The 26483-nt window shown below is 42.9% G+C and overlaps 1 protein-coding gene across 1 annotated transcript in view; it reads left to right on the plus strand.

The window, feature by feature from the left end:
* LOC119652235 overlaps nt 1-26483 on the plus strand; it is an 82727-nt gene that overhangs the window by 48807 nt on the left and 7437 nt on the right. The window lies entirely within an intron of this gene.

Consider the following 26483-nt stretch of genomic DNA (forward strand, 5'->3'; position numbering starts at 1 on the left):
AAGGCCGTAAGCGTTGCGGATTTGAGGAACAAACTTGAAATATTGACCGGAGGATGTGCCACAACAATATAAACAGAACTTTACAACGGGGACTATCTTGTTTGCAACGACAACGACGTATTAGTAGGAGAGGTAGGGGCATTTTCTAATATAATAGCCTGAGAATGACAAGACAGGGTAGGAACCTCAAAGTTTACGCTTCAAAATACATCTGAACCAGGGGAAACGTCGACCGAGGACACGATCCGTCGTGGATTCGTAAAGTAGGCAGGGAGAAAAGGAGTTCGTTGGTGGTAGCAGCAAACGAAATTGTTTGCATGTGGTCGAAAGCATTTCGATTCCATGATGATGAGCAGCTAAAGAAGTGGATAAAGCGTTTACCACAATTCTCAACCGTTTAACGTTCAGTGAAGTTCCAGTTCCAGTCACCGTACCCTCCAAACAAAAGTGGTATGATCTTTGCCACTAACGCCCTCAAGATTAGCTGTCAACTTTGCCGGTGTCCCCCGGGAATTACCATTGCAGCCCCTGCAGTTTTCGTGGAGTTACTACTTCCGTTCATTCGTAAATGCTTAGAATTTGAAATCCAATGAGTGAAAGGATGATCATCGTGAAATACTTCAAAGCAGGGTGGGCTCTCAATCCTCCTATACCGACAATGTTAACATGATTTGGATTATTATGAAACAACGTGCAGAGTTTAGATCCCGCTTCCCTTGTTCTTCACCGATTTTGAGAGAATTATCAGAAGCACCAACAAGAGTGTATCTGGAGTGGATACATTGTGAAAGCGAGGGAGGAAAAAGGTCCCTCTGTTCCCCGTGGCGAGTACGTCGTCCTAAAGTCATGTAGCGTTAAATAGTAAAGGAATAGTCGAAAATCCAAATTTTTTTCAAGTAGGACAGGTGAATGCATTTACGCACAGAGTGTTGGACTCTTGCAGCGGTACGTCGTCGGAATACCAATTAAACACCGCCCCATCATCAGAGAGCTAGCCTGGAACCGCTTGTCACATTACTTTGGGCTAACCTCAGAACTCTCCCGCCTTGCGGAGACTTCAAATCAGAGAATTCCTTTCACTAACAGAAGGGAAGAGGATGAAGGGAACTGCCAGTTCAAGGAACCCCTTGTTATCCGGCTCCTCCACCGGTCGATTTCAATTTTCTTTGTAACGAGAAGAACCCGAACGCAATCCACAACACGGTTAGGTGTTAGCGCTCCTCAGCATCTTCTCCACAATGGTGTATGGAGAGAGATCCCCTGAGCTGCTGACGAATCCCATGCCAGCTTCCACAAGAAGAAAAGGTGTGATGGGCGTCATCTATAACTCCACTGTAAAACACATAATCTGGAGAACGTGCCTTTCCAATCTTGTATAGGTAAGACTGAAAACTTTCATGCCCACTTAAGGACTGTGTAAGGAAATAACCAGTCTCACCATGCATCCCATTCAGCCACGCACCTAATGTTCAATGTACTTTACCTTTGGGTTTGACTCGATTATCGACTCGCCGAACGATATGGGATGACTACTTCGGTTGTTTCCAGTGCAAGGTTGAAACTATGAGCAGTCATCTATCCGCTTACCCGTCGCATCAATATGCCAAGTCTGCTTTGCGCCTATTCGACAGTGCGTCCAGCAACAAGCGCCACGACATCATCTACATAACCGACCAGGCGCGACTATTCTGACATGTCGAGGTTAAAAAGACTATCATAGGAAGCATTCCAGAGGTCCGGCCCTAGGATGGATCCCTGCGTTATTTCGACGCGACCTCCATTCTCCCTCTAGTGCTTCATAGAGTATACATTCTACAGACAGTCCCTCAATATCCGTAAGAGATAGTTCGGCATGTGGAGTGTATTGTCTAGTGTACCTAGAATGCCTTTCCATCTTACGGAATTAAAGACGTTTCCGACGTGAAGCGTTACGAGAACCGCTACCTGTCGAGCTCGGCGGCTATGTGCCTCCGCTTGACGAACGACATCCACAACTCGCATGACAGCATCAACTGTTGACCTCCCTGCTCTAAATGTCGCAAAATGTACAATGCGATCCATCTGTTTGGTCTTAAGTGAACAGGGTTTTCGCAGCGCTCCAATTTTTCGGGTTCCGAATCCCCCCCCATTCAGCTCGACGACCAGATCCTGCCAACAGCGAGCTTTGCTCCTATTTATTGCGCTGCGGAGTCTTCTTTTGACTGATCTGTAGTCTGTTATTATGCTTCCTTCCGGTCGTTTATGCGTTGTGTTAAGCGGCGGAGTCTGTGACACTCCTTCCGAAGCTCTGCAATGTCCGCCGTCCATCAATACATAGAAGGTTTGCCAAGCCTCTATGCCCTCCTGGAAATGAAAGCTCCGCTGGCCGTCGTTATCAGGTTCATAACTGAATTTACGATAGTGTCAACTGCAGCGCTACCACCCTCAGGAACACTCTCCAGCGCGGCCCCACCTGTTCTAAGAGTTTCGACAAACCTTCCGGTGTTCATCTTAGTGACGTTCCATGCACAGTAAGTGTGCCGGGGTGGCGCACACTGAGAGTTTGTGTCAACGACTTCCCATCCACCAGTGACACCAGTGACTTCAACGCGAAGCTTACATCTGGAATGCGTTCCCTCGCAGCCTGGGCCCCGGAATGTTGAGGTGGAGCGGTGGTCGAAATTTCGGCATTGTTTCATTCGGTGATAGGCACTGCAAAACGTTACCTCACGGTAACACTGAATCCAGATAAAGCCATCTCCTCGACCTTCGGCAAGAGCCCTAACGTGGGTGCCGTCCTGAACCCAAATGGCGGCGGTACTTCATATATCAGGGTGCCATGAAACTGGGTCTTGTTTCAGTATTGCTCACTGATGAGCACTGAATTAGCTTTGGTCTTCGCAGCGAACTGAGCCAGCAATTCGTCAGCGGTTGCACTCCGGTGCATATTGATTTGTACAATACGAATCATATTAACGGCGTCCTAGTTCTTTCCAGTTCTGTTCTGAAGACTGGACGCCGCCCCGAGCCCGCAGTGTACGCAACGTTCTCATCAGACGCCCCACGGTCCATGCAACTCTCTTTTCGTTGCAGGTGTTCGCCTTATAGCCTACCTTACCGCATTTGCGGCATGTTGCCCTTCTGTTGGGTCCCCGACAAGTTGCAGACGTGTGTCCATAGCCCAAAAATCTGTAGTATTCGTATCCTACACATTAAAAATCCAATCTTCCCGCTGTTTAGAACTTCCTCGCATATTGCTCGGCAATTTCCACCACTGCGAGTTTTTGACCTTGGGTGTTCACCTCTTTTATTTCGTTCGTTTCTGTGAGGCAATCAAGGTCTCGGATTTCTAGAGATCAAGTGGGCTTCAGGCTAGAAACCAAAGCTTTCTCTCTCAGAAGCCACTTAACTGCTTTACAGAATGTGCCTTTATTTCTTGTCCTCGAGCCTTATTCGACTAGGATTCCACCACCCTTCGATTTTTGTATTAAAGGCACTTCTGCTCCGCTTTCTTCGGGCTTGATTTTGTAACGGATTTCATTGAAGACTTCTGCAATGATCGTGCTGTTCATCGGCTTAATAAGCAGAGCTGGCGGTCTAGTCCTCCTTCGTCTCCCCACCTTTTTTTGTGCTCCATCCTTCCTGTCCGCCGTAATTTTAAGCAGAGATTTTTCCGACGACGTGGCATGTTGTTACGTCTTGTCCCCCTTCGCCATCTTCTTTTGGGCCCTGGAGAATATCTGAGTGAAGTCTCCTTCAGATGTGCCTTCCTCCTTTCGTTTTTCCCCAGTTCGCTCTCCAACGGACTATCTACAATCAGATTAGCGCTCGCGGTATTCTAATCGAGAGGCGCGGTTATTTCTGCTTTCCAGGGTTTTCCTCTTACTCTCCAGGTCCGTATGTATTTGCTGTGTCTAACACTTTGGCAGAGCTAGGCTCAACTACCACCTTGGCAGAGCTGGGCTCATATCAACGCATCGATATCGACAAGCAGTTGTCGGCGGCTCCGAGGACTTCCAGTGTTCCTCGGTGTGTATCGGTCATTGGCAGTTCGCCTTTCACTAAGAAACTTTCTCGAGGCACCTAGGACGCAGGTATTATACCAGCTAGCCGGTCAGGACTACTTGCTCGGGCACCTCGGGTACACCACTTCTCGTATCGTAAGCGGCTCGTTAAAGATCGTTGCCGAACCCTGAGGGGCCAGCTTTGGAAAGCACTAATAAAGAGCGCACATGACTATATTTGGTGATAACAATTTTGTGGCCCCCTTTTTCATGTATAGGGAGCCCCCCTCCCTTTAAGCTTAACGTAGAACGATGTTATTCGATGGGTACGACACACAGTAAACCGACTTTAAGGGGGTCATCCCGTGTGTCGGGTTGGAGAAATCGATTTTTTTTTTTTGCATGAATTGTATCTATATATAGTGGAGAATATGTGGGCAAAGGGATTTTCCGATATTCCGAGTCCTTCAGAAATTACAGGGTTAAACAGGTAAGGAGTTCGCAGCCGCGGCTAGAGTACTCGATGAGAAAGAGCGTCGAATCTTTTTTTACCTGTTAGTTTTTTTACTTGAGCCTTATAAATTCGAACACAGGTATAAATATAAAAAGATGGAAAACCAATCAATTGTCTAAACTTATTTGCTGTTTAGAATAAAAAGGATAATCCAGTCTAGAGTGAGCACTGAAAGGCGTTCAAGTTATACTCAGTTATATTTTGTTGTAAGTATTGTGCTGTTTGTGTGTTCAGTGATTTTTTCAAATCGATCGTACGAAGGGAGATCGCTTTAACGTTCAACGTCATGCTCGCACTAAAAAACGAGTATTTCATGGGAATCGATAGTTATCAGAGAAGAAAAAGGACTTCGCATCAACATCAGCAAAGAGCAAGCATGAACATGGATGTTCCAATTGCGACAAGTTTTGTATATTGTATATTGGATTTTGCTGGAGCTTTCTCCGGTATTTCTGCAAATTTCTGCAAATAATAAAATATACGTAGTAGTAAAAAAGGAATACGTAGGACATGTCGAGAAAAGAATGGGAACGCGGCTTAGAAATGCAAAGAAGAATCACAAAGGCATTGGTGGAAAAGGGGCTTGAAAACTTACTGATAAGGACCTAACTACATTTTCTGGGCTAGCTATTCGTCGACATGCAAATTCGATAGAAGGAATGAAGCAAGAAATTTGGGAAACTTTCTTCCATAAATGTTCTACAGACTAAAGTCCTCAGCATCAAAATTGTCCAGCAGGCGAGGACAGTTGGTGAAAACGGCGCAAAGCGGATGCTGAAGGAAAACTGGATAGTTTTCACCACGAGAGGGCACCTTTGACTGAAGGACTTCAAACAGTCATCAAACCAATCTATGAAGATTTGTCACGAGATGATCTCTTGAACAGATGTTTAGGAGCAGAGACCCAGAATAACAATGAGTCGTTAAATGCATTGACCTGGATTTTTGCTCTTAAGGACCTTCATTCTGGGGCCAAGGTCGTAAAAATAGCCACTTTTCTGGCTGTAATTATTTTCAATGAAGGATTCAATGGCATTCTCAAAATCCTAGTGACAATGGGATGTCAAGTTGGTCACATATGTCAGGTTTATGCCGACCGCCGTAATGAAGCGCGAATTTGGCGGTCCGAACGACCATCGACTGACCTCGCTAAAAGAGCCACAATTGACACCAGAGAGCAACAATCGACCTTACAAGACTTTTTTGAAGAAACGGAGGGTGCTCTCTATCGACTAGGTATAGCAGATTAATGGTGGGCTAAAATTTTACTGTTGATAATCATATATAAATTTTCAAATGCGTTTTTCTCGAAACTGCATCTTGAAAATCGGCTGCCACCATAGCTCAAAATCTATCCAACCAAATTCTTTGAAATTTTCACGGCTTCTTTAGTACATATTTCTACGGTCCGCAAACTAGGATAATTGCAATCGGACGGGTAGTTTTTTTTTTATTCATAAAAAAAGGCGTAAAAAAACACCAAAATCCAAAAAATTAAGTTTAAAAGCCCACCAAAAATTTACCTTTTAATATTTTCCAATTATCCTAGTTTGCGGACCGTGGAATATTGTCCACATTAAAATGCCGTTTAGTTTTTTTTCCTCACATGAACACAGCGCCCTCCAGCGTGGCAGCAGAAAAACACCTTTTTTTGGAGATGGGTGCATAAATTAACACCTATTCCAAAAATTAGCTACGAAATCAAGCTAAAAAATTTATCACATATACTAGAGATATCAATAAACATATGGTGAAAAAATCACGTTTCTATCTTTATCCAGTCCTTCAAAATAATTTTTCAAAAAAAGGCAAAAAAAACGGCCTTCACACGGGATGACCCCCTTAAAACAAAACCTTAAAAACTGTTCTTGTAAATGATCTGTGTAGAAAATTTAACTTCTATTTTAAAAAAAATAATTAAGATACCTTAGTAATACTGGTAGACAGGTTATATACGAATTAGGTTCCCAAGTTTATTCAAAACTCCCTGGAGAATTCAGTAGACTTCCTCTTCTTGATTGGCGTACTTCAAGTGGTGCTCTAGCAGAGGTTTAATCTGATAGCGGGGGCCGGCCTTCTGAAAGCAAAATCTTTCAAAAGTCACGTTTCAACCCAGATGTCAGGGGTTACGTGCTTGTGGGGAGAGTTTTGTGCTGGTTAATATCCCAATTCGCACAGAGAGTTTTTTGAGTTCCACAAGAAGTTATGCTTTCTTCCAACCTGTTCCCAAAGAAAGCAAGGACAGCACCATATATAGATAAGCTTCATAAAGACTGCTGGTTCCACCTGGGAAGATGCTGATGAACATTTGTCCTTTCCTATTTCCTGTTCATCCGACAGCGGGATTGTTGGGTTGGTTGGGTTGGAAAGGTTTCCCTTGGTCGAGTCTCGGTCGTCATGAGTGTTTATGCGCGACTTTGTACTTGTCTTACTGAAGGAGCGGAAGGAGGTCAAAAAAGAAAAGTCGATTGGGGAGTTACACCCCTTAGGGTGGAAGTTATCGAAATTCTTTTCTCTTATTATATCCTCTTCCTAACCATGAAAATTTGATTTCTTAATTTTCGCCCCATAAGCTAATGAATCATCTTAACCCCGGATATTTCTTTTCGAATATATGTAAATAGGTAAACCCACCGTGCAAATATATTGGAGTAGTTTCGATGCAACTACATATTTATGAAATATAGAAAGTTCTATAAAAATGTTCGTAGATATTATAAAGGCAGTCAATGATTCTTTCTATAACACATGTAATGCAATAATAGAAACTAAAAGCTGCACCCGAAGCAGAAAGCAAGTATACTTGCCATAAAAAATACATTGAACTCTTTATTGTTATGTGGACAAAAAAGGGGCCGGTTTCTCTAGATATGCAAATATTCACTTACACTCAAGCGACAGTTCCAATATTCGCACCGAATTTGTTTGTTTATATTCGCAAGACCCCTGTGTTACCTGGGCTACCTCACGTTAATTATTTTTTTATGTTCGTCACGTATTCTTACATGCAAATATGGTTGATTGTTTTGTGAATATGATATTTACATACATATGTATGCAAATAAGTGCGAATTCTATTAGCTGAAGGCATGCAGCTTCCTTGCTTCGCTTTTAATCGATTATTTCGAGAAAGGTGCAAAATATGCGCACACGTTTTGGGGTGGAAATAAAATTGAATTTATGACCTTTTCTTTATGGACGCCGCTATGCCTGCCTGCATTTTGAGACCACTCCAGCTTCTTTCAATCATATTCAAAAGACTTTTACCGGTTAGGCAACTTAAGTTATATCAACAGAAGGTATTGAAACGTGCTAATCAGGAGAGTTAGAAGGAAACTCATTAAATCACATTTTAATGAGGGCCCGCGCAATCACACATGGTAATATACTCGTAATTGTAAACTGCTTTACGAGTACGTAGTCCATTTTCCATTGTTGTCTCTGAGGCATGATGGAAAACCGTTGAGAAACCTCATAGCTTTTCCATTATGCGAAATTTTTACATCTAGCAACGACTGCAACTTTGTTGCTATTGATGGTTTTATGACTACATAGTTTGAGGTTGATTATGACTCATATTGTGGTTACGGGCACATAAGTGGACGTTTATGCGAAATCCCCAGTAAAGTTCAAGAAAAAATATTTTTTGCTTTGCGAATTTTTAGAAACTGCATCTTGATTAGAGCAAAGTAACAAAGTAACATTCCATTAAAGCAAAGTAATTAAATAACGATCGTTAAATTACTTTAATTTTCAATTTTTAAAAGGTTTTCACTTTCACTATCATACGTAGAATGCTTCAAGTTTGGAAAGCATGGGGAGCTTTACATGTATTGGCACAAATTGATGCTAAGCCCAAATGAGAGCTATGCTGATTACTTTAAGCTTTCATATGATTACTTAATAATATGTTATTGAGTATTTTACTGTTTGAAACCTTGCCGTACTACATACGGGAATTCCGTCGGATTTCAGCAGGTTATCTATGTAGAAAGGAGCTTGAGTCCGACTTTTTCATTCTTAAACTGTACTGTTTTACTACCATGGAAAGTGTTTCAATTCTTTCTCTCTATTAAAAAAATTGAAATTAAAACTGATCATTTACCCAATTTTTGTCAATATACCGTACCATGAGTGGTTTTCATCATCATCAACGGCACAACAATCAGTATCCGGTATAGGCCTGCCTTAATAAGGAACTCCAGACATTCCGGTTTTGCGCCGAGGTCCAACAATTCGATATCCCCAAAAGCTGTCTGGCGTCCTGATCTACGCCATCGCTCCATCTTAGGCAGGGTCTGCCTCATCTTCTTTTTCTACCATAGATATTGCCCTTATAGACTTTTCGGGCTGGAGCATCCTCATCCATACGGACCCACCCACCACAACCTATTGAGCCGGATTTTATCCACAACCAGACGGTCATGGTATCGCTCATAGGTTTCGTCGTTATGTAGGCCCCGGAATCGAACATTCTCATGTAGTGGTCAAAAATTTATCGGAGGATTCTTCTCTCGAACGCGCCCAAAGTTCGCAATTTTTCTTGCTAAGAACCCAAGTTTCCGAGGAATACATGAGGACTGGGAAGATCATTGTCTTGTATAGTAAGAGCTTTGACCTTATGGTGAGACGTTTCGAGCAGAACAGTTTTTGTAAACTCAAATAGGCTCTGTTGGCTGACAACAACCGTGTGCGGATTTCATCATCGTAGCTGTTGTCGGTTGTGATTTTCGACCCTAGATAGGAGAAATTATCAACGGTCTCAAAGTTGTATTCTCCTATCTTTATTCTTCCCGTTTGACCAGTGCGGTTTGATATTGTTGGTTGGTTGGTTTTCGGTGCTGACGTTGCCACCATATATTTTGTCTTGCCTTCATTAATGTGCAGCCCAAGATCTCGCGCCAATCAGCGCCTGCTCGATCTGGATGAAGGCAGTTTGTATGTCTCGGCTGGTTCTTCCCATGATGTCGATATCGTCAGCATAGGCCAGTAGTTGGGTGAAATCAAAGAGGATCGTACCTCTTGCATTTACCTCGGCATCACGGATCACTTTCTTGACAGCCAGGTTAAAGAGGACGCATGATAGGTCATCCCCTTGTCGTAGACCATTGTTGATGTCGAATGGTCTTGAGAGTGACCCTGCTGCTTTTATCTGGCCTCGCACATTGGTCAGGGTCAGCCTAGTCAGTCTTATCAGTTTCGTCGGGATACCGAATTCTCTCATGACCGTGTACAGTTTGACCCTGGCTATACTATCATAGGCGGCTTTAAAGTCGACGAATAAATGGTGCAACTGTTGTCCATATTTCAACAGTTTTCCATCGCTTGCCGCAGAGAGGAAATCTGATCTGTTGCTGATTTGCCTGGAGTGAAGCCTCTTTGGTATGGGCCAATGATGTTCTGCGCGTATGGGGCTATCCGGCCTAGCAAGATAGTGGAGAATATCTTATAGATGGTACTCAGCAACGTGATACCTTTATAATTGCTGCACTGTGTAATATCTCCCTTTTTATGTATGAGACAGATAATGCCTCGGTGCCAATCATCAGGCATTGATTCGCTGTTTCATACCTTGAGCATAAGTTGATGAACCACTTGGTGTAACTGGTCGCCTCCATATTTAATCAATTCGGCTGTAATTCAATCGGCTCCTAGGGACTTATGATTTTTTACCCGATAAATTGCACCGACTGTTTCTCCTAAACTTGGTGGCAATATTTGTCCGTCGTCTTCAGTTGGCGGGACCCCCAACTCGCCAATGTTCTGGTTGTTCAGTAGCTCATCAAAGTACTCAACCCATCGCTCCAATATGCCCATTCTGTCGGGAATAAGATTTCCCTCTTTGTCTCGGCAGGATGAGCATCGAGCTGTATAAGGCTTGAACCGGCTGACTTGTTGGTAAAATTTCCGCGCCTGGGGCGCTTGCTCCCTGTACTTTTCTAGTACACAGACTTGTTGGTTCTCCCAGGCTTCCTTTTTCCGTCTGTGAAGTCGCTTCTCCGCTCGACGAAGTTCGTGGTAAGTCTCTGCGCGTGTCCGCGTTTTTTGAGAATGCAACATTACTCGGTATGCGGCGTTCTTTCTTTCCGTTGCTAGTTTACATTCATCGTCAAACCAGCCGTTCCGACTCCTTTTGCGGCTGGGGCCAAGTATGTTTGTGGCCGTATCAATGATAACGTTCTTCAGGTGATTGTGAAGATCATTTGTTGATGCTTCATCTCCAGGTCCTTTGTTGACTGCAGTTATTGCGGCATCCATTTCCCTCTTATAGCTGTCGCGGAGGGTTGTGTTGTGGATGGCTTCAGTGTTCACCTCTCACTTGATTGTCAGAGGGGATTCTAGGTGGTATTTTTATTCGAGCTCGGAGCACCATGCCAACGAGATAGTGATCTAAGTCCCCTATATGTTCTGTCATTCATCAAGGCTGAGATCTGGCGGCGTCAATTTGGTTGAAAGTGGTCCCGTCTGGAGAGGCCCATGTATGTTTGTGAACCGCTTACCGCGCAAACCAGGTACTCCCAACAACCATTTCGTGTGACCCTGCTAATTGAATAATCCGCAGTCCGTTATCATTTGCATTTTGGTGTAAGCTATGGGAGGCAACGTATCGCCTGAATACGGGCTCCTTCTCTACTTGGCTGTTAAAATCCCCAAGTATGATTTTAATATCATATCTGGGGCAAGCTTCGAGGGTTCGTTCTACTGCCTTGTAGAAGGTATCCTTCTTCGACTCTGCAGTCTCCTCTGTTGGGGCGTGAACGTTAATGAGGCTTATATTTCTAAACTTGCCTCGCAACCGCAGAGTGCATTGCCGTTCGCTTATGTTTTCCATGCCGACAACAGCAGGTTTCATTTTTTGGCTGCCTGAGCACATGGTTTACTGGATGACCACTATAATATATGGTGTAGCGGCTCTTCTCCAGGAAACCAGTCCCTGTCCAACCCATCTCCTGTAATTGCTGTACGGTCTGATGTAACAGAAATATTGGGACAGGGTATCGGCTAGCTCCTTATCAGCTTCATCTCTGTACAAGGAGCGCACGTTCCATGAGAAAATGCGCAAATCATTATTCCGTTATCGTTGCCGGGTTTGTCGTTGTAAAATCCGTCCAGTCCGAGGCTCCTGTTGTGGTTCGTAACTTCGGTTTTCCGTGTAGGGTTGTCAGCCCTAACCAACCCCCAACCTGGAAGACCAGTTGGTACCATTTGTCTCGTTTTTAGGCGCGGGAGACTCGCCTTGATCCTTCTCCGTCTGCAGCTTTCCGTTAAGAAAGAGCTCCCAGCTGTCACCACGTGGAGGTGGAGATAGGGTTTGGTAGTAGAGCTGTTGGTGTTGGTTCAATAGGCATTTCCCAGGTTTTATGTTCCATCGTGGGTACCACCCTGTACTACCCTTTGACCACCCTTTGACCGTTTGGGTAAGTTCGATTCACCTAAAACTGCCTGTCTGTGATTTCTCAGTAGATTTTTGGGGAGGGGCTGGAAACGAAGGGATTCTCGAAGACCAGAGTTTTCTCGGGAATCCTGAACGAAAATTTGAATGAAAGAAAGATAATTTTTACTTCGGGCCCAGCTTCTCCGCAGAATTTTCATCCCGGGTCCGGATTTCTTCTCGATGACCATGGGTCTGTATTTTTTAATATTCCCAGCCTTGAAGGAACGAGCCTTTTTATTCCGCTTTTTTTCAAATGAGCGTGGGGTCCTCTTTCACGGATTTACGGTTTTTTAGTAGCCGTGTACTATAATATATTCCCACGAATATTCGGCTAATTTCCTTCTATTTTTGTCGGAAATAAATGTAATTACTTTTCCGCTCGTCTTGGAACTCATATTGGTTGTGAAGAAGCGGCACGAAGACGGGAAGTACAGTTGAAGAAGTAAGTGGTGCAGAGCAATAATTGTACTAGTCATACCACATTATCTTATCACGCGATCTTTGGAAAATGTAGCACATTACCCACTGTAATTGATGTAATTACGACTGAAGAAGTATTTTAATGATGTGCTTGTGTTTTTCATGCTTGTGAAAATCACCTTTAAAACGGCCACCTTAGCAGAATGTCAACCTGAGCAACAATAAATAACGGGCTTGCTCGCATATTTGATAATAATAATGCATGGTAATTATCACGGATATTAGATGAAAGACAAACGGTGGGTCATGAACTATTATTACTACACATTTTTCTTTCATTTCATTTAATTGTTTGTTTCTCCTCTACTTGTTTATTTTTTGAGGCGAACATGAGAAATTGGCTTTGCGAATGGAATTCTATTTTTTTATTCAACCGCAAGTGAGTGAAATAAACTTCAATGTACAATTAAGGGGAAAAATTGATTATGTTTGAGGTTTGGTGTAAAATAAAGTCGGTTTATTGTTTGTCTGTCTGTCTGTCTGTCTACCTTTTTGTCTATCACACGCAAATTATATTTCTGTGCCAACTACACCAAGTGTAAGGGGGTCTCTTTAATCATGTTGAAGAAGTGTGTACATTGTTTTTCCTTGAATATATGTGGTATCAAATAAAAGGCAACCATTAGTCCTTTGCGATACAGGATTAAATTTTGCGTTTGTTGTAAAGGCTGAACAGTAAGATGTTCAAAAGTTCAAACTTAAATACCCATTCTAAGAAATTACCCAATCGCAAATCTGATAATAGAACAAGTCAATATTGTGCAAGGGTATGAAAAAAGTCCTAGTCCTAGGTATTGTGTGAAATAAAGCCTTATTAGGATCGAGTCGATGTCTGTCTGTCATTTTTTTTGCCGATGGAAAGTGGAAAGCTTCAAAAGCTACCGCTGGCTCACATACGGTTATGTGGGACTCTTACCCACTAAAACCTCCTTCTCCTTCCACTTTCCCCGCGGGACTCCCATATAGTATTACGTCGCGGGGCTGGATCAGAATTTCTCCTGCGCTTGTGTTAACATTCGGGCTTCTCTCGCGTTCATACTTCCAGCTGACTTCTTCCTGCTTAAGCTTCTTAGCGATGGTTGCAATCACCTTTTCGACTTCGATCCATACGCCTTTGCTTTTACCATATGTTGCATTATATTTTCGGGTGCTCCCCGGTTGTAGCTATCAATGCAGCCCTCTGGGCCGGTGGGGTCGGTCGATCCATTTCCGGATATCCTATATAATTCTATGAGTCCAGGGCCTTTTGCTGACTAGTCCCATTTCTGCCATTGCGCAATAGTTTGAGTTCATTCGAACTGTCGACGACGGGCAGGAGATTCTCCGGTGAGATATGCTCGATCGTAAAGTCGTTGTTGTTGTGCTACCATGCAGGCTGCTTCATCGGATATTGTTTGATAAGCGCAACATGTTCGAAGCGCACTTACGCGATAGGCAGCTCCAATCTTTCTCTAAATTGTTGCATTTTTCAACGGAGCTGCCCATACTGGGGCTGCATACAGTAGGATCGAACTGACTACCCTCGAAATAAGGAATCAACGACTCGGCGCTGGGCCATCTATATTCGGTAGCATTCTCGCAATCAGCGCTTCGATGTTATATGCCTTGGGTGCTGCACCCTACACATGCGATCTGAAGTTTAGCCTCTGGTCAATTATTATCCTTAAGTACTTGAGCGCAGGCTCGGAATGATTTGCTTGTGTTCCATCTTCATGGACGTGGACTTTCTGTGCTTGGTAATATATACTACTTCCGCCTTATGTTCTGCGAGCTGTAGAACAGCATTTTCTTACCAGGATTTAATGTCATAAACTGCTTCGCTTGTATAAAGCTCGACTTCTTTGGGGAGGCGTGCAACAACCGTTACACCAATGTCGTTCAGGAAACCAATGGAAGGCACACCGTTATCCATAGTAATCTACAAGAGTAGCCCTATGTCGGAAGCTTGTGGAACTCTGCATGACGTTTGGTATAATTTCATTCCTTCATCTGATTTGCAGCACAGACGTCTATCGATTAGGAAGTCGGGAACGATACGCACCAGGTACATCTCGCGGAATTGAAGGCGTCCTTTACATCGAGTGTGATCAGTGCACAACATTTGTCCTCGTCAAGTACAGTCTTAGCTGTGTTAGCCACCAAGCCAACTGCATCCGTTGTAGACCTCCCCTTTCTAAAATCGAACTGAGATCGCCGTCCTTTTCGGCAATTGGAAGTAGAGTGTTATAGATCGAATAGTTTGCCAGTATCATTTGGAATGCATATCTGCCTGTAGGACGAAGCTTCACTCAAAGGTTTATTTGGCTTGGGGGCCAGCAATAGTATCTACTTCTTCTATTGTGTAGGAAATGCTCCTTCTTTAAGGCATGTGGTGAATGCCTCGGCAAACATATTTAGCACTATTTTGACTGCTGCCTTGAGAGCTTTATTGGGGATGCTATACAAGCCCGGTACTTCATTTCCAACTATTTTTGCTGCAGCTCGAGGACCTCCTTTCCACTTATCATGGGAACTTCGGCGGTGTCTATCTCGACAGTGGGAAGGTTAGCGGTATTCACATCCTGTGGGAAAAGATCCGTTACTATTCCATTAAGCAGATTAGGGTAAGAAATTGTCTGACTGTCTGTCACACCCGATTTATTCGGAAACGGCTGGACCGATTGCTCCGAAATTTCGTAAGAACGTGTGGATCCTTTCACATCCATCAAGCGGCGTCATTTTGTGTTGAGTTTAAGGAGGGGCTCCTCATAATGGGAAATATGGGTGCAATTTTTGGTTAACAGAATGTGACTATGTGGGATATCAAATGAAAGCGCTCAATTAGTACTTTTCGAAACCGATCCATATTTGATATCGGGTGAAACGTAGGGGAGTGAGAGCTCAAAATCTAACCATCAAAAAGTGTAACCGGTCTCGTTCTCAAACCCTATTTAACCAGAAAGTAATGTATTTAAACGAAATTTAGGCCTCGGAATACGTTTTCGTGGTGCTAGGATGAACTTAAGGGGGCTTCTGCAGCCAATTACTGAAAATTATAGTAATATACTATTATTAATTTTATTTGAAGGGATATCGGTATGAAAGGTATTTTGGAGCCCAGCCACCACATAGTGGCAGCCTTTTGATGTTTTTCAGATTTTTCGGTTGGGCTGTTTCTGAAGATGGCCCCGTTAAATAAATGATCACTTTCGACCCCCCGAACTCCCCATATTTCCAAACAATGTCAAAACTAAGGCCAGCTTTGGAAAATACTGACCGAGACCTTTCATTTGATACCCCACATCACTATATTTGGGGGGAAAAATAATGTACAGCCCCTTTTGCATGTATGGGGACCTCTCCTGAAGTTCAACGTAAAAGGACGTAACTCACTGTATGCGTGAGCGTTCACAGTTCCCACAGTTCCACCAAATTTGGTGTCAATCGCTGCTACGGTCTCCGAGAAAAATGCGTGTGATGGACAGACAGGCAGTAAACCGATTTTAATAAGGTTTTGTTTTACACAAAACCACTGTCCCACCGCGAATTAAACGGTGGCGATTTGGTGAGAAAAGAAAATAAATGATCTAACACGATTGCCAACTATTACAAATGTCGAAGAATCCTGGTATCAGGTTAAAAACACGATTCAAAAAGTGGCTTATGTAACCGCAGGATCGCCAAGCATGACAACTGGCTTTGGAATGACGGCCTCCAAACAAAGGTCCGTGAGAAGAAACCTTTCTATCATAAGTTTTTCGTTGATAAAACACTGGCCAATTTGCGAATTTATCTTTCTATAGACTAAGAATACCAACCCAAAGAAAGTTGTCGCTGTTATACGGCCGGTCCATTACAAAGATCTTTACGGTAAACTGTACACTCGGGATGGCGAGAGAGTTCTGTATCGACTTGTCAAAAGCCGACACCAACGTACACCATATATCAAACGCTACTGTTACGTTAATGGCAAGAACAGTACTTTGCCTAGCAATCGACGAGTCTCCACTTCCAAAAGCATTGCCAACATTTGGAGCATTTCCAATTGTCAGTATCACCGACGTCGAGGAAGCAATCAAACAAATGAAATCGGGAAATGTAACAAGACCTAACGACATGGCAGCGAAAAACTGGGAGCCGATACTGTGGCTCGGCAAAGCGTGCTGTTGATGGGGATAGACCACCTTCTGATTGGCAAAAAAGCACCACAGTTCCAATATAGAAAAAGAAAGGCAGTCCACCAGGGTGTTCAAATTATCGTCACACCCGATTGGTGTCCCATCCGACGAAGATTTTTGAACACTTCTTGACAAATGATGACTTCGTTGAATAAGTGAACCGAGTCTGGGTGGAAAATTCCATGATAAATATTGGCCTCTCTGCACTGCATTTTTAGATATAGAAAAGACCTTGACCATGTGCTTCACCAACTCATCTGGTTTGCTGTGCGGTAACACCGAGAGCCAAAGGAAATAAAGCACTGGATTGAATTACTCTACCGTGATCCGAAAAGTAAAGTTCTAAGTGAGGCTGGTCTGAGGAAATTTTGACGACCGACCCCAATGAAATAGGCAGTATCACTGTCAGTGGCAACGACTTGCCGAGAACTGAGCTATTTAAATATCTTGGATCAACGCTATCAGCCAATGGTGAACTGCGTTATGAGATTGCTTCACGCATCGGTGTAAATTGGATGAGGTGGGGTATTGGAACAGACTTTCTTTGTGATCGACGCATCAAAGAATATGTGCAATCCAAAATTTACCGCCGTACCTTTCGCTCAAAGGACTCCCTTAGAAAAATTGCAAGAGAAGTATTTTCGATGTATGGACATGTAATTCGCGCTGGCGAGAACCCACGAAAATTCATCTAAACATCGAAATCGACGCAAAATGACTAAAAGGCCGGTCGAAACTGGACCCGCCGAATGGTGATCTGAATCCTTTGCCACTCCATTCAGATCAGTCCTTTAATCGAGAAAAATGGCGCAGCCGATCAAGACGGGTCTTTCATCAGCAGCAGACACCCATTCTGAATTTTCTATATTTCCGAAACATTAATGACTTATTAGCGTACAATCCGTTGGTATCAGAGGACCGACATTTCAGAAAGCCGTGATATTCTTCTAGTGATAAGTTGACGAAAGTGAGCCGTCAATTAGTCGCTGACATAGCTCGCAAAGATTTTAGAACTCGTAAGGAGGAAGTAAATAGGACGACAATTCTCGACGTATGTATGATCAAATTTTGTGTGCGAGGATAAAGAGACCATCTTTCTATAGACTAGGAATATGACCACCTGGGGGGCGTTTTTTAAAAACAAAGAAAGTCTGGACCGGGTTCAATATTGGCGTCAAGATTATCAACGAGGTATTTGACGAAGAAAGAGAGGAGTTATATATCCAATAAAAGCAATCAGAAAGTAAGCTACATAATAATTGTGAAGAAAAGTCTGCAAACTTGATGACCAGACCAGAAGAACTTGAAGCTTCAGCATTTCGACATTGGACAACGTAAAGAGGAGCAAAAGCGAGGAAAGAAAAAAAAGGTTCATAGCAGTTATTCAGTAGTTGAACCAGGAATGTTAGGACAGGTGGACATCGATTAAAGTCACTATAAACAATGAGGGAGTTAAGATATCCCATTATCCATCGAAAAATTCTGTTTACAGAACACAAGAAGTAACGAATAGACCTGCGATGGGCAGAAAAATATGTAAAGCAACACACCCATAAGAGAAAGGGAGCATATAGCAGAAGAGCCCGGGATGATGGTAGGTGTAGCTTGCGATTCTGCGACGCCTATCGTCTGTGGGACATTGAAGGGGAAATGCGTTGGAGCATTCAGCTTTCTTGAAGAACTGGTCGTTCGGTCAGTGTTGCTAGGACCAGAATGCACTGATTAGTTCTCGATAGAGTCATCATGGAATAGCATTGGTCACTCCTTTTTTCGTGCAATTATTAATATACAACAAGAAATGTTCTCAATCCTTACGTTTATTCAAGTATGAAAAACTCTTTTCGTCAGGATTTTTATAAACACCTATTTTGAGAGATTAAAGTTTTTTTTGTAAAGTGGACAAAGTTAGCCTGTAAGAGAAGGTGACCTCATTACATTCCACTCATACTAAATGGAAAACGATTATCAAATAATCCATTAGGGTGGCTAAAAAATGCAAATAGCATTTATTTATTTATACATGAATACATTTTATTTCAAACTTTTTAACTTTCTAGATTTAGTAAGGCCAGAGGAGATAAAGGTGCACAGATAACGTATTTCTTTAATTATTTTTTTTTAGTACTCAATTGGAATTCTAGCGACGTGCAAATGGAATAATAGTGCACCCAAACATTTTAAACCCAAAAAAATCACAAAACCGTTTATACCGCTCCTGGTTCCCGACCTGTTAATTTTGCCGGTTGGTTACTTTTGTAATTATCAAACATTCAACCTCTAAAAAATTGTAAGATACAAAACTGGTAGATAACCATACAAGGTATGCAATAGCATCCAATTCAATAATCCAACCAAAAGGCATTTTGTGTACATTCATATAATAAGACATGATTCCAAACCATACAAATTCAAATGGGCTAAATTTTTGACTGTTATAGCTTAAAGTCCAGCTTTATTTTCTGGTAAACATCTGGCGTATGCCGGAATTTGAATAAAAAATTAACTAATGATCGACAGATGGGTGGAAATAGGATTATAGATGAATTAAGATATAAATCAGCTTCGAGTTTTCTCCATTTAAAATTTTCATTGTGGCCAATTAATGTAAATAAAACAGTTTCAGTTTAGATTTTTCAGCTTATTGTTTTACGTGACATGCATACATATGTGCTCTTTGATTTGTATAATATACATATGTCATTGTAATCAAAATTTAGGGTATTCAATAACTCAATTATGTTCGACATTGATAGTATAAGCTAACACCATAGGGAATTCGATTTCTATTTTTAGTTTTCACTAGAGTTGGTGGAACTAGAACACAGTCAACTTGTAAACATTATTCATGCGCGGATGAACAGTAGTTTATACTTCCTAATGCACTTATGTGCATTGGGCTAGGATTAGGTTGATTGCAGTAATGCATTTCTGAATGCGGACAAGAAATTTGAAGGGATTTACATCGTAGACCACAAATCGGAGATCAGTCGACTTATTTGTGAATGAATACCTTAAGTGAGTCAAACTTGAGAAGTCATAATCCCGCACGAGCGCAATATTGACACATTTCTAGCTCACTGCTTCCGTCTCGAAACGCAATCCTCTAGCACCCACAATCGATTTTAATTTATTTCCCGAGTTATCACAATATCGGCAGATGCCCGATTTTACCTAATACTATCACTAAGCGCTAAGCATTTAGACCTGAACGATCCTACCTACTTAAAAGATAAAGAGGTGCTGGTGGTGGTCGCCGGTGGTAGATAAGTGAGAGAATCAGACTGTGAGGTCTTAAGGGAAGTCGTAAGGGATGAAAGTGCCTGTAGCTGATTATGGGAACAACAACATTTTCTCGAGACGCCATATTTCTTTGATTTCCCGAACCGGTAGCTCATAGTTCACCTTCTTCTTCACGTATTTCCCTTCAATGCTATTATGTGGACAGCAATGCGGAGCGATGCGTCTTGTCAGCCAACAGTACATCAGGCTGTGTGTTGAGATTAGTTGGAACTTGACATACCGTAAGCAGAACTGTCAAGTACTGCTTGGGGCTCATAAAGGTAAACCAGACTTGTTCCCGTGATCAGCCCATGCTTGTATGCAAGGTTTTAGTGAATCACCCTGCGCACATCATTATGCCTGTTCGTATATTGCACCGGTGCCATGACAGTGTAGCCAGAAATGAGGCGACCCAATGACTCTAACACATTCTGCACTGGTCGTTCTCCACCCCGCTCTTTCATTATAAGCTTTTTATAAGCTCGGGTGGCGACCACGCTGTCCCGATTGGTACATATCAATTTGAGATAGCTGCCATAGGCAATTCAATCCGCTCTTGGGCGTATCAGTATCAGCATACAATTTGGTGCCATCTAAATACATGAAATGTGCCAGCTGGCATATTTGATTGCAAAACCATGCCCTCTATCGTCATCATCTGTCGCCAAAAACTTTATTAGCTTTACGTCAATGCGGTACAGATGTAGAACATCGATTAGCCAGGAGTGACGGATGCTGTGGAAAGGTTTGGCATAATTGATATAGCAACTTAGGCCTCTAGCTGCTTGTCTCACAACTACCGAGTCGATAATGGGTTGCTCTTTACAACCGCTAGATCGGACAGGAAGTTATTGGTCTCGAGATGTGCATTGACACTTGCACTAATAATGGACGTTATGGATTTGTAGAATGCTGGGAAGCAAATTATCAGCCTTGCGTCTGCAAGTTCTTGCATCTGCAAGGTTTTGCATCGTGTTCCTTTTAAGGAAAAGGTAGGTAATCACCGCAAAGTGGCAAAGCAGGTGTCCCCAGGTAACCCCCAAAGTCCACCCCAATAATATTTCGCTTCCCTTCCCGAAAACTGCATTGCTTGGATGCTCTGTTGGGATTCATTGAGAGATTTGAAAAAGGTCCACTGGTTCCTCACCTACGTTGCATTCTGAACACATCTGGAGTGACTTTCGCCATACCGTCGTATCGGACTGCATACGACAGAAAGTTTTTACTTCAATAGTTCCGGTAAACACTTCGCTCTTTCTTTTTCACCTGTCTGTTGTCATTTGCAGTGCTGATTTGAGTCAGTCTAACAATGTCCTGCCGTAATGAGTCCCGCCGATGTTCTAGACGAATGTTCCATGGTGGATCCCTTCGGTCACTCAAACTAATAAACCTAAAGCGGATCTTCTGACCGTGTAACTGTACTACAATACACAAGTGATTGTAGTTGCAGTAGCGACATATTACCACACAGTGGAGATGCAATCTCATCATTAATTTGAGATAGAATTCCCGGAGTTGCTGGAGATGTATTGAGCCTGGGAATACTTGATCTATGCAAAGGATCCATTTCCGAAAATTCTAGACATGCTCTTTAGAATTCGCCTAGAACTTCAACAGAGACTTCAACCGGACGGTGAAGAATAATGCTTCGGCAAGTACTGAATTTGTGCTCCTCAGTGCAGCGTGATGTTATTTATACCGCCGCATCTGTCCCCGTCGACTCTTGATCTGTAGTTTCCGCGATGACCTAAAGTCGAACACGCTTCTTGATGATAACCGGCATTCTGTCGCTACGAGCAATGAAGCGGTACTGGTCTGCAAATCGCGGCATTGTCACGTGCGCGTATTGTGGGAAAGCTCGACGAATCTCTGTAGCAACAAGGGGTGGTAAGATGTGCCCACCCCCGCCGTTATTTCTTAGTAGGACCAGATGATAAAGAGGCTCATTTCCTCAGTTCACTTCATCCGCTGCCTACGCGAGCCTGCTGAAATGGTCGCCACAGATTGTGGCGAAATAGCTGCAGCAGGAGGAGCCATGCTCCTGGTCATCGTAGCGCCTAGACTTCGAAACAAATTTAATTCTTTTTTTTCTCATTCGTTTCGATGTGCGCGGTCGATTTTTTTTTTTTTTCCATTTCCAATTTAGTGCGCGTTTTGATTCATTCAATAGGTGCACAATAGGTCCCGTGCGTGTGAATTTTCAGGATCCGGTCCAGACCCACGCATCGGTTTAAATGAGGCTTCAATATTTGCAGGCAGAAGTCCTCTCCGACTACTTAGAATGGTCATTGACCATCTCCAATCACATAGTCATTACAGCTGGACTCACTCTTGCGAGCAATAAAACGGAGTAGGAAGTCACATCATCACTTCAAAACTAGCTATTAAATATTATACTTTGGAGTGATGGTGTCTGGATTAACTTTAAGACCCACCTGCACTAAGATTAGACAAACGGACATCATAGCTCTGATAAAAATTATATCATATCTAGGCCCATGATATGCTCATAGGTCTATAAGCAGCAGCCCTGCAGACTAGAAAAAGGGCGACAAATGTAATTCAGAAAATTCAGTCCGTTATGTGCCTGGCGGGAAATTTCGGTCAGTTTCACGAAATTAGGAGACAAGTTCAGCCTGCTGATAAAACGTACTATTTCGTGCTGGTAATTTTGAAGGCAGTTGAGAAATATCAGCTGTAAGACCTGTGTTACATTTCGAATGTAAAGCAAGGAGAAAAATCTGGGAAAATGCTGAATGTATTAAGAAGGCGAGTTCTGAAAATAATTATCGGGGCGAAGCGTTATGAAGACCGATGAGGAGTCAGGTATAACCACGAGCCTGAATTTTCTAGCATTATCAAATGGCAAAAGTTACTATATATTATATTATAGCGGCCATCCAGTAAACCATGTACTCGGAATAGGTTTCTTAGTCAGCCAAAAACTGAAACCTGCTGTTATCGGCTTTGGAAACATTAGCGAACGGCTATGCACTTTGCGCTTGCGAGGTTGCACTAACATTCACGCCCGTACTGGGGAGACTTCAGAGTCGAAGAAGGAAACCTTCTACGAGGCAGTAGTACGAACCATTGTAGCCTGTTCCAGATATGATATCAAAATCATACTTGGGGATTTTAACAGCCAAATAGGGGCGGGACGCCCGTATTCAGACTATATATTGGCTCCCATAGCTCACACGAAAAAACAAATGATAACGGACTGCGGATTATTCAATTAGCAGGGTTACACGAAATGGTTGATAGAAGTACCTGGTTTGCGCGGAAAGCGGTCTCCAGACGGGACCACTTTCAACCAAATTGACCACGTGTTGATCGAACGCCGCCACCTCTCAGTCTTGATGAATATCAGAACATATAGGGGGGCCAATATAGACTCGGATCACTATCTCGTTGGCATGGTGCTCCGAGCTCGAATAACAATACTACCTAGAATCCCCTCTGACAATCAGGTGAAAGTTTACACTGAAGCCATCCATAACACAGCCCTCCGCGACACCTATAAGAGGGAAATGGATGCCGCAATAACTGCAGTCAACAGAGGACCTGGAGATGAAGCATCAACAAATGATCTTCACAACCACCTGAAGAACGTTATCATTGATACGGCCACAAAGATACTTGGCCCAGCCGCAAAAGGAGTCGGAACGGCTGGTTTGACGATGAATGTAAGCTAGCAACGGAATGGAAGAATGCTGCATACCGAGTAATGTTGCATTCTCAAAGAACGCGGGCACGCGCAGAGACTTATCACGAACTCCGTCGAGCGGAGAAGCGACTTTACAGACGGAAAAAGGAAGCCTGGGAGAACCAACAAGTCGGTGAACTAGAAAAGTACAGGGAGCAACCGTACCAGGCGCGGAAGTTTTACCAACAAATCAGCACGATGAAGCCTTATACACCTCGATGCTCATCCTGCCGAGACAAAGAGGGAAATCTGATTTCCGACAGAATGGGCATATTGGACCGATTGGTGGAGTACTTTGGTGAGCTACTGAACAACCAGAACATCGGCGAGTTGGAGGTCCCACCAACTGAAGACGACGGACAAATACTGCCACCACCGAGTATAGGAGAAACAGTCCGTGCAACTCATCGGCTCAAAAATCATAAGTCGCCAGGAGCCGATTGAATTACAGCCGAATTGGTTAAATATGGAGACGACCAGTTACACCAAGTGGTTCATCAACTTGTGCTCAAGGTATGGGACAGTGAATCAATCAATCAATCAATCAACGCCGGATAGACCCATATGCTCAGAACATCATTGGCCCATACCAAAGAGGCTTCACTCCAGGCAAATCAGCAGCAGATCAAATTTTCTCTGTGCGGAAACGATGGAAAAACTGTTGGAATATGGACATCAGTTGCACCATCTCTTCATCGACTTTAAAGCCGCCTATGATAGCATAGCCAGGGTAAAACTGTACACGGCTATGAAACAATTCGGTATCCCGACGAAATTGATAAGACTGACTAGGCTGACCCTGACCAATGTGTGAGGCCAGATAAAAGCAGCAGGATCATTCTCAAGACCCTTCGACATCAACAACGGTCTACGACAAGGGGATGCCCTATCATGCGTCCTCTTTAACCTGGCCCTCGAGTAAGTGATTCGCGATGCCGATTTAAATGCGAGAGGCACCGTCCACCCAACTACTGGCCTATGCTGACGATATCAACATCATGGGAAGAACCACCCGAGGCGTACAAACTGCCTTCATCCAGATCAAGCAGGCGGCGTGGGATCTGGGGCTGCACATTAATGAAGGCAAGACAAAGTATATGGTGGTAACGTCAGCACCAAAAACCAACCAATCAACAATATCAAACCGCACTGGTCAAACGGGAAGAATAAAGATAGGGGACTACAACTTTGAGACCGTCGATAATTTCTCCTATCTGGGGTCGAAAATCACAACCTATAACAGTTACGATGATGAAATCCGCCCATGGTTGTTGGCTGCCAATAGAGCCTATTTCAGCTTACAAAACTGTTCCTCTCGAAACGTCTCACCATAGGGTGAAAGCTCTTACCGTACAAGACTATGATCTTGCCAGTCCTCATGTATTCTTCGGAAACTTGGGTTCCTAGCAAGAAAAATTGCGAACTCTTGGCCGCGTTCGAGAAAAGAATCCTCCGAAGAATTTTTGGCCCCCTACATGAGGATGGACGATTCCGTAGCCTACATAACGACGAAATCTATGACCGATACCATGACCGTAAGGTTGTTGATAAAATCTGCCTCAATAGGTTACGGTAGGCGGGTCACTTAATCCATATGGATGAGAATCATCCAGGCCGGAAAGTCTATAAAGGCAATATCCATGGCAGAAGAAGAAAAAGAAGACGAGGCAGACCCTGCCTGAGATGGAGCGATGGCGTAGGTCAGGACACCAGACAGCTTTTAGGGATATCGAATTGGTGGACTCGATGCAAAACCGGGATGGTTGGAGTTCCTCATTAAGGCAGGCCTAGACCGGATGCCAGTTGTTGCGTCGTTGATGATGATTATAAAACATTATAGTAGGAGATTGAAAAAATTCTGAATTGGAAATGGAAAATTCTGACTTTGGAATGGAAAAGTCTGAATTTGAAATAGAAAATTCTGAAACTGACTGAAATGGTTTCGAAAATTCGGAATTTGCTTTGGAAAATTCTGAATCAGGCTAATTTACTTTGGTTTTATTCAGAGCTTCGCTTACCGGCCTGTAGGTTGCCAAAAATCTTCCAACATGCTTTTTTTTTGTAGAAATGGAGAAGATATAGGAGAAAGAAAACCTAGACCGTAATAAAAGTGCATTAGCTATACATTGGTTCCAGCCTAAGTTACTAGGCCTTCAAAATGGATTACTATTCAGGGCAGAGATGAAGATTGAAAGGGTATGACTAATCATACTCCTCAGTAGCTGCAAAGTGATACCTTTCAAGCAGGCTAGAGTTCATACTTCACTTGTGACAATGATACAATGAGTATATTTTCAATATAAGGATTTGGTGTTTGTATTTATATTTTTTTGTGTTAGGCGTTTTGTTTTAACGAGGCAATATTTATTCGCCGTGTTTATATTAGCCCTACATTATGCTCATTACATATTCTGCTGCAGAATATAATAAATTATTGAGTGTAATTGTTTGTTTTTTTGAATAGCGATTGCCCCCGCCGCCCTCAATACAGTTGTCGAGTGGTGCGAAGCACTCGATGCTTCAGACATGAATAAGGTATTTGTGCTGCTAATTAACGTGTGCGAAATACCAATGTCATGCTAATTTTTAGTAAATGGGGGCAACATGAAACGGTTGCTTTTAAGACTGGGAGGTGTTAAGATGCCAGATTAGATTTCTTCGTGAAGTGTTTATCAACATTCGGTAGAACCATGGAGCTGCACTTTTACTAGAAAGTGTTAGGCATATATTTCAAACCTAAATTGAACCGGTTATTATCTCAATTCATTAGTTTATCTGGTTTAATATACATATCTGTGAATCAGCTATCTTAGGGGCACTTAAAGAAAGGCTTGAAAAATGTTAATGTTACAGCCAACCTCATCTTTAACGGATCTTTAAATAGTAACAATCTAACGTTTTGTCTCGTCAACGTGAATTTTAATGCTCT

Source organism: Hermetia illucens, chromosome 1 (assembly GCF_905115235.1).
Source record: "Hermetia illucens chromosome 1, iHerIll2.2.curated.20191125, whole genome shotgun sequence".
Taxonomy (NCBI): Eukaryota; Metazoa; Arthropoda; class Insecta; order Diptera; family Stratiomyidae; genus Hermetia; species Hermetia illucens.